Source organism: Vicia villosa, linkage group LG1 (assembly GCF_029867415.1).
Source record: "Vicia villosa cultivar HV-30 ecotype Madison, WI linkage group LG1, Vvil1.0, whole genome shotgun sequence".
NCBI lineage: Eukaryota > Viridiplantae > Streptophyta > Magnoliopsida > Fabales > Fabaceae > Vicia > Vicia villosa.
Window position 1 is genome coordinate 230,816,935 of NC_081180.1, and position 9,577 is coordinate 230,826,511.

The following is a 9,577-nucleotide window of genomic DNA, read 5'->3' on the forward strand; positions in this document are numbered from 1 at the left end:
AAAAGCTGAAAAAGCCAGAGTTAGTAAATATCATAAGAAAGAAAAGATAGCTTATGTTACTACAAATGAGTTCGACTCTAATAGTGATAGTGAATACGAAGAGGGAGAAGTTAATGTGGCTGAATTAAAGCCAGGACCACCGTATGTTTGTAAATTACTCAAGCCTTCAAAAGATAAGAATCTGACTGAAAGTAAAAACGAAAAATTTTCTAGTAAAACATACTCATTTGATATAACAAAATGTGATGAGATATTTGATTTGTTGGTTACTGATGGGCAAATCATAATACCCCCAGGGCTTAAAAATCCTCCTCTTGAACAAAAGAAAAAAAAGAGGATTTTGTAAATTACATAATTTCTTGGGTCATAAGACTTCTCAATGTGTCCTTTTCAGGGATTTGGTGCAGAAAGCTTTGAAGGAAGGAAGGCTACAATTTGGAGAAAAAACAAAATCATCAATGCAGGTTGATACTGATCCCCTGCAGGTCGGAGAAGCTCATTATACTAAGCTTGCTAATGTGATGATGGTCGAAGCTACTGACGGTTTCGGCGGGAAGAAAGACGGTGCTACTGATGGCAAAGTCTTGAGTATGGTGTATCCTGAACCAAGGGAGAGTCTTCTGAAATTCCTTGAGAGATGTCACAATAATAACTCTCAAGTTGGATTGTGCCTGAGATGTGATGCTGTTTTCAACGTTGACGCTGCTAACAAAGTGAGGTTCGACCCTCGTCGAGGCAAGAATCGCCAATTTGTGTATACAGGGGAAAATAGTGGTCGAAGGGCTGGAGAATACAGGAAGATGTTTGAAAAGCCAAGGACTTTCCGTCCTAAGATGGATGTCCCTGAAGACAAATGGGTGAAACCCATTAACTTCAGAGGTAAGCGTCCTGAATGGTAGATCCAAGGTGCTGGAGCAAATGCTGAAGGATCTTGGACTGATAGTGGATCTAAGAGGAAAGATTACATATCTCCAAACTACAAAGGAAAGAATCCTATGACTCGAACGCAGTGGAGGCGTTATCAGAGAAGTCACAAGAATGGACAGGAGAACTCGAAAATGGTGTAGGCGGGATTTTCTCATTATCAGCCAAAACCATTTCACAGGAAGTTGACTGAAGAGCAGGCGAAAATAGCAAATGAGAGACTGGCTGCGGGAATGATCTTAGGGAAGAAACTCATCAAAGAGTTAGTCGATGATGATACTCCGACTCTCAATAAAGGAAAAGAGCCTGAGTATTCCCCACTGTCCGACGAAGAGGTCGATGATAATTTTGACATAGAGTCAGATGAGTTGTTAATTGACTGTGGAATTGTATCTGTGCTTCCAGCAGAATTCGACAGAGTGTCTGAGGTATCTGAGAGTGAAGATGATTACCTTCCAGATGAAAATGTGGAAGAGACACCTGTTTGCTACTACGTGATGGGAAAAGGAGTAGTAGAAGAACAAAAGGCTGTATTTGAAAAGCCAGGTCATGGGATGAAGTATCATTTGAAACCCCTATTCATAAGGGAAAAAGTAGATGGGGTACCAATAAACAAAGTATTTGTCGATGGTGGAGCTGCTGTGAACTTAATGCCTTACTCCTCACTTCAGAAAGTGGGAAAGTCTGATAAAGACTTAAGACCCCATAATATGGTACTGTCTAACTATGAGGGCAAGACAAGTGAAATACTTGGAGTGATTCAGGTAAAATTGGCTGTTGGTTCGACTGTAAGGCCAACCATCTTTATGGTGATTGCATCTCAGGCAAATTTTAAACTGCTCCTGGGTCGGGAATGGATCCATGGTATTGGGGCAGTTCCTTCCACCCTACATCAACGTGTGGCCATTTGGAGGCCAGATGGAATAGTCGAAAATATTGAGGCTGACCAAAGCTATTATAAGACTAAGAATGGTCGTAAGCATTTCGACCAACACCTTGCAAATGTGGCTCCGTGCTACAAAGCGGAAGAGGTCTATTCTTCTGACGAAAGTGTGTCTAAATATTTGAATTTGGACCCAAATTATGGCTTCATCTGGAATAAAGAAGATCCCAATGAGCCATTAAATAAGGAAAATCCTCCAGAGCAGAGGATGGCGGTCAAAGATGATGACCACTGAGTCAGAATACATGGCTCGAATAACGGCTTATTTGGCCGAAAACAAAATAAAAACGGCTTTAGAAGCCGATTTGGAGAAAGATATGGCTTTTGAGGCCATGATTGTAAAAAATGAAAATAATCAAGAAGTTGATCACCAGATCGAAAGATTTGATGGGATATACGACGACGAACCTTTGGGCTTCGAGATGGATCCTCTGGGATCGGTAAAAAGATTGCAAGCTCAAGATCCCCTGGAAGAAATCGATTTAGGGGATGGAATCATTAAAAGACCTACATATGTAAGCACGAAGCTTGCAAGTGATTTAAAAACCAAGTTGATTCGACTCCTAAAAGAATACAAAGATTGTTTTGCTTGGGATTATCATGAGATGCCTGGTTTGGGTAGACATGTGGTTGAGCATCGACTACCATTAAACCCAGGTAAGAAACCTATCAAGCAGCTTCCTAGAAGATTTGCGCCAGAGGTTATGGAAAAAATCAAAGTAGAAATTGAAAGATTTCTGAAAAGCAAATTCATTCGAACCGCGAGGGGATTTCCTGGGCTTCGTGGTACACAAGAAGGGTATTGAGATAAACCAAAGCAAGACGAAAGCAATCTTGGAGCTAAAGGCGCCAGAAACAAAGAAACAACTCTAGTCATTATTGGGGAAAATTAATTTCTTGAGGAGATTTATTTCAAATCTAAGTGGCAAAACGAAGATTTTTTCACCACTTGTGAAGCTCAAGAATCAAGATCAATTTAAATGGGAGCAAGAACATCAACAGGCATTCGACCAAATAAAAGCTTATTTAACTAAGCCTCCTATTTTGTTACCCCCCAATAGGACAAAAAGTATGAAATTGTACATAGCTGCATCAGGCTCGACAATTGGGAGTATGTTAGCCCAAGAAGATGATAATGGCGTCGAAAGAGCTATATATTATCTAAGTCGAACATTAGTAGATGCTGAAACTAGGTATAATGATATTGAAAAGTTATGTTTATGCTTGTACTTCTCATGTAATAAACTTAAGCAATATATAAAGCCTGTTGATTTGTATGTGTCCTCTCATTTTGATGTTATTAAACATATGTTGTCTAAACCAATTTTGCATAGTCGAATTGGTAAATGGGCCTTAGCGCTAACTGAATTTTCCTTAACATATGTTCCTTTCAAAGCTATGAAAGGACAAGTTGTAGATGATTTTATAGTCGAACATGGGTTAGTCGAGTTCTCTGCAAATCTAGTCGAACAAACTAACTGGAAGTTGTTTTTTGACAGTTCTAGTCACAAAAATGGATCAGGCATTGGAGTCTTGATTATTTCTCCTAAAGGACTTCCAACAAAGTTCCATTATAAAATGAAAGAAGTATGCTCTAATAATGAGGTCGAATACGAAGCCTTGATAACTGGTTTGAAGGCCCTAATAGACTTAGGGGCAACACGAGTTGAAATTCGAGGTGATTTTGAGCTGGTGATTCGACAAATCAAGAAAGAGTATAAATGCATCAAAGAAAATCTAATAATGTATTATGCAATTGTGATACGCTTGTTAGAAAAATTCGAACATGTTGAGATCTTGCATGTATCGAGATCTAATAATTACATTGCCAATGAATTGGCACAAATTGCTTCTGGGTATAGAGTTTCTAAAAACAAGTTAGAAGATATGGTCAAGATCAAAAATAAAGAAACCCATGAAATATTAGACAAGTTAGGTCAATTATCGACGTCAAAATTCGAGGGGGTAGATGATAAAGTTGAAAGTAAAGATGTGTACGCCTTGGAAATTTTTGCCATCGACGATATGACAATTTCTGATTGGAGAAACCCATTGGTTCAGTATCTAAATAATCCAGTCGGAGGAACTGACCGAAAGATTAAATACAAAGCTCTAAACTATGTGATATTAGGAAATGATTTATATAAGAAAACAGCTGAAGGCGTATTGTTGAAATGCTTAAGTGAAGCTGAAGCATATTTGGCTGTGTCAGAGGTTCATAGTGGTGTGTGTGGAGCTCACCAGTCAGGCCTTAAGATGAAGTGGTTGTTGTTTAGACAAGGTTTATATTGGCCAACAATGTTAAAAGATTGTATTGAATATGCAAGAGGGTGCCAAGAGTGTCAGAAATTTTCAGGTATTCAACATGTTCCAGCCAGTGAATTGCATGCCATTGTTAAACCTTGGCCTTTTAGAGGATGGGCTTTGGATTTAATAGGAGAAATCAAACCCGCGTCTTTGAAACAACAAAGATTCATTTTAGTAGGAATAGATTATTTTACTAAATGGATAGAAGCAATTCCCCTGGTTAATGCTGATCAAGAAGCAGTGATTAGTTTTATACAAAAACACATCATTTACAGATATGGAATTCCAGAAACTATCACTACTGACCAGGGATCAGTTTTTGTTGGTCGAAAGATGCAAGCTTTTGCAGCAGAAACAGGATTTAAATTGCTAACATCCACTCCATATTACGCTCAGGCTAATGGTCAGGTCGAAGCTGCTAATAAAGTTATTATAAATTTGATAAAAAAGCATGTGGGAAAAAAGCCAAGAAATTGGCATCAAACGCTCGACCAAATCCTTTGGGCTTGTCGGACGTCACCAAAGGAAGCAATAAATACTACCCCATTTCGTTTGACTTTTGGGCATGATGTTGTATTGCCTGCAGAAATTCATTTACAGTCAACAAGTATTCAACGAAAAAACAGTCTTTCGTCTGACGAATACTGGAGTATGATGTTAGATGAATTAGTAGAATTAGACGAAGAACGACTAATAGCGTTGGATAGGTTAATAAGACAAAAGGAAAAAGTGTCGAAAGCTTACAACAAGAAAGTCAAAGAGAAAACATTCATGGTAGGTGATTATGTATGGAAAGTTATTTTACCCATGGATCAAAGGAATAAGTTATTGGGTAAATGGTCCCCAAGTTGGGAAGGACCGTTCAAAATTTTGCAAGTGTTTTTAAACAATGCATATGAAATTGAAGAACTAAATTCAGATGGTCGAATCTTGAGGATAAATGGTAAATATTTGAAAAAATATAAACCTATACTTCAAGAAATTCGCATAAGAGAATAAAAACTAAGAGATTATATTAAATGGCCAAAACTTGGCCAATCATTACAAAAAGTTCCTTTATAAAATGCATTGACAGTCATTACTAAATATAACCAGCTAGTCGAAAACAAAATTACAAAGTTGGAAAGTTGTTCCTAAAATAGGCTAACTTGGCTGACTCAAAGTCAATCTTAGAATCAAGTCGAGACAAATTTTGTCTAAGCTGTCGAATGCTGCTTTCCAACTTGAGGGCATTTTCACCATGACCAAGTCCTTTCAAGACTTCTTGGTTAATAATTTCAGGCGAAGGGATCTCTTCAGTTTGAGTCAAATTGATTTTCTCTTGTTCAAGATCTTGAATCTTCTTGTTGAGGGCATTAATTTGAGCCTTGTAGTCAGCAATCTTGTTGTCGATCTCTCCCTTCTTATCAGAAAACTTTAAAGTTTTCTCCTGAAATTCTTTAACCTTTTTGGTCGAAGCTGCACTGGCATCCCATTCCCTCTCCATTTCACGCTCTTTGTTCTTTGCTTGACGAGTAATGTTCTTCTTCGTCATAAGGTCCCTCCAGAGCTGGTCGAAGTACGCCTCGAAATCAAAGAAGAATTGAACAACAACTGCTGGAAGAGAAGCTTTGATTAATAAGTCTAGGATCTTACGAATTTCTCCACCAAGATGTTCGGAACTCTCAAGAACAGCGAGAAACTCAGGTTCGTTCAGATGGGCTTTTAGCTGGCATATAGCTTCGACAAGAGAAGCATCAATCTCAGCATCAGGATTGATAGATTGAGCAGGAATCTCAACAGAACTTGGTCGCAACTTCTGAAGTCGAAAGAGAGCTTCTAAAGGGTTAGTCTTCTTCAAGTCCAGAATTTCCTCCTGACTAAGAGAACTGTTGGAGTTAGTATCGTCAGCAATAGGATGTTGTCTGGACTGAGAAGCTGCATTGTGTTCTGGTCGAGGGACATCAACAGCTTCAGCATTTTTTGTGGCAGGTGCTTGCTCGATGATGGGTTTGTCTTGGGGTTCAGTTCGACTTCGACCAGGAGTGTTAGCCGAATCAGTGGTGCTTCCAAAAGCGTCAGTCCTTTGAGGGCTAAAAAGGTTGGAGTCAGGAGTAGCTTCAGCAATTTTTTCAGCAACCTCGACAACTTTCTCCTGAGTGTGGTCGACAGTTGGTGCATTCCATTCAGAAAAAGTGTTAGAAAACAGAGATATTGAAAGAGATATATTGGAAGAGAATGTTAAGTTACCTCAGGAGGAATTTGAGACGAAGAGATTGTTGGAGCTGTTTGAGGTTTGACAACCACTTTGGGAATGTTCTTTACAACTTTCCGTCTCTTTGGTGGAGTCGGAAGCGGGGGTCGTGAAAAAATCTCACTTTCTTGATTCGGTGGAGACGTAGTTTTGTCTGATTCAGTAGGAACTACCAACTGAAAAGAAAAAATAACAATTAACGAAGGTTAAGGTAGATTTGACAAGATTAAAGATCAAGTTAAGTACCTTTCTAAGAGTTTTGTTTTTCTTGGTGGTGGTGCTGTTCGACGTACTGGGGTGCTTTCGACCTGGCTTAGGGGCAGGAGCTTCGATTTGATTAGTAAGATCAGGCCCTGAAAGATCTAAAATTGATATTAGAATATTGCTGTTGGAAATAAAAGAAAATGAAAGCAGATGTAAGATACTTACTTATGGTAAGTTGATCCTCCAACTTGTCGAACGCAGTATTCAGTTTCTTGATAAAAGAATCTCCATCAAATAGTTGGTAGTATTCAGACCACCACTCACTAAACTCTTTAGTTGTAAAATAGGAGTTTTGAAAGGTGAAAGTTGGGTGTTCCAAAGATTGTTTGTTATGAAACTTTAAACAATCAAGGTGTTGACGAGATGTAAACGGTCGACCGGAGTAACAAATGTCATTGTCATGAGAATATAGGCTTTTGGGCAGCATCTGGCTCAAACCAAATTGTCGAGAGACCAAATTTGGTTGATAACTTACAAACCCATATCACTTGCCTGTCGACTCAATACGATGAGAGAGAAGTGTTGGGGTCAGAAAAGCAGCCCAAATAGCATTTAGTTGAGCTCGAAGGGTTGGAGTGTTCCCAGGGAAAACAACTTTAAACCAAGTCGACCCAAAACATCTGTTGGAGAAAGGAGCCATTGAAGCAATGAATGTTTTGCATTCGGAAAATACCTTCACATACTTAATGAGGTTGGGTCTGTTAGATTCATCTTGAGGGGTTTGGAAAGCAAGCTTGACACCTTCGACTCTCCGGTCGTACATGACCTCCAGAACAGATCGAGAGACAGTATAGCCAACCTGTGACTCGAAGGTGGCATTCAACCAGTGTTGCAAGAGCCAATAAGGTCCCGACAGAGAGAGTTGTTTTGGAGTTTCATGCAGGTGTTTGATCCTTAAAGATGCTATGCCTAAAGTATGGTAAAGATAAGCAAGGAGAAGCTTACCTAAAGAGACCTTTTGACCTTCATGAATCTGAATAGCCAAAGGTATGTAAGCTTTAGCAATCTGAACTGATCCTGGACAAAACAGATAGTATGAGAGCCAGTAGGTGAGGAAGGCAACATGCTCTTCGTCAGAGACTTCTTTTGTCGACTTGTCATAATGATCTTGCATATACTTGGTGATGGTAGCGTTGGTGATGTTGAAATTCATTTCTGTGGGAAGAGTTGGGTCGAAGATCTCACCCAATGCCGAAAGCCCTGTGATGGCAGCCACGTCGAAGAGAGTGGGAGTCATCATTCCACAGGGAAGGTGGAAGGTGTTAGTCGAACCCTCCCAGAAAAATATCGAAGCAAGTAGCAATGGAGGACAAACCTTATGATCAGTTCTGGATAGTTGTATGGTGTCGAAGATGCCTAATTCGTCCCATCTTTGTTGCTTTTTCGCTTGAACTTTGTTAAGCCAAGCCAAATACTCTTTGTTGCCAGGAGCTGGAGTCGAACGAAACACCCTAAGTGAAGGGTCCTTAAACTTCAAGTCGAGGGGACGTGGTTTGTCGAAAGCTATAGGCATGGTGGTTTGGAAGCAAGGAAAGAAACCAATGGTTTGTTCTGGATGGTAACGATGATCTGGTAATGGCCCTGAGAAAGCCATTAATTTATCAGTAATTTGAAAAGGGATTAACATCTGGTTTTGCCAAATAATGGCTTTGGCTTCTGTGAGGTTGGGTTGAGGAACAAAATCCAACCCTTGTTCTTCTTCTTCACGAGACATAATAAACCCTAAAGGGTTAGCACCTGTAGCGTAAACGGTAGTGTTGGTGGTTGCAGCAGCCATTGTTGTGTATGGATGGAGAAGAAGAAAATGGTTAAAAGTTAGAAGAAGAGTGTTTCTTTCTGAAACGTTTGAGAAGAGAAGGAAACGAGAAGAAAGAAAGAAAAAGGAGAAGGAACTTGCACTTATATATAAGCTGGTAGTGACGTCAGCAGAAATCGTGCAAAAAGAAGTTGTTGAAATCAAAGGTCATGTCAAAGAAACGCTTTGGAAACTAGTTTTTAGAAAGTGGGGAGCAGTTATAGCCCACTACCTAAGATTTAGGTAATAATTAGTGCCTAGGGATGTGCAAAGTAATCATGGCGTCAGAAGAGAACAAAAGTCGAAACCTAAGAAAGAAATGAAACGCCATTTTTCTCTTTCCTGAAGTCAGTCGAAAGAAGTCGCTTGGGGGGAAATTTGTTACCCTAGGATTTCGACTTATTAAATACTGGTAAATAATCCCTAAAACAGGTGAGATTAGTAAAGAATCTAAAGAGAAAAGTATGACTAAAAGGTCTTGTTTAGTCAGAGCTGACGTTCGACTATCTATAAATCATCATTGCCAAGGTTCGACTAGAATTAGTCAATATGCATGTTCGACTAGAACAAACAGAAAAAACTTAGACGTTTTGTTTAAGTATAACCCTGAAGTCGGAAGGCATCAGAAGTTAAGAAGCAGTTTCAAGCAGTTTTCTGGCAGTTTTCACAGGACGCGTGGAGGTCTCACAGTTGAAGATCTTGCATGTCGAAGACACGTGTTGAATGATAATCAGTCGACCGTTAGTAGTATTTATTTTATTTTTACTATTTAAGCAAGTTCCATAGGAACAGTTTAGGGTCCGCATTTTCTACAAAACACAAGTAAACTCAAATCTCTGTGCAATAATGAGTGACGAGTTCAACTTTGGAATGTACGTATGCGTACCAGTTTAATTTATGCAATCATTTTACGTTCTATTTCATTTTCAGTGCACATTTACTGCTCTTTTATTGCTTTTATTTACTTTAAAGCCTTTAATTTCAGTGTTTACTTTTACTTTAAAGTCACTGTTGCATTTAATACAAACCAGATACACGTAATAAACAAATTAAAGCAATTAGTCCTGGAATATTCTAGTTGATTCTGCAAAAGTAATCTTTAAAAAGGAAA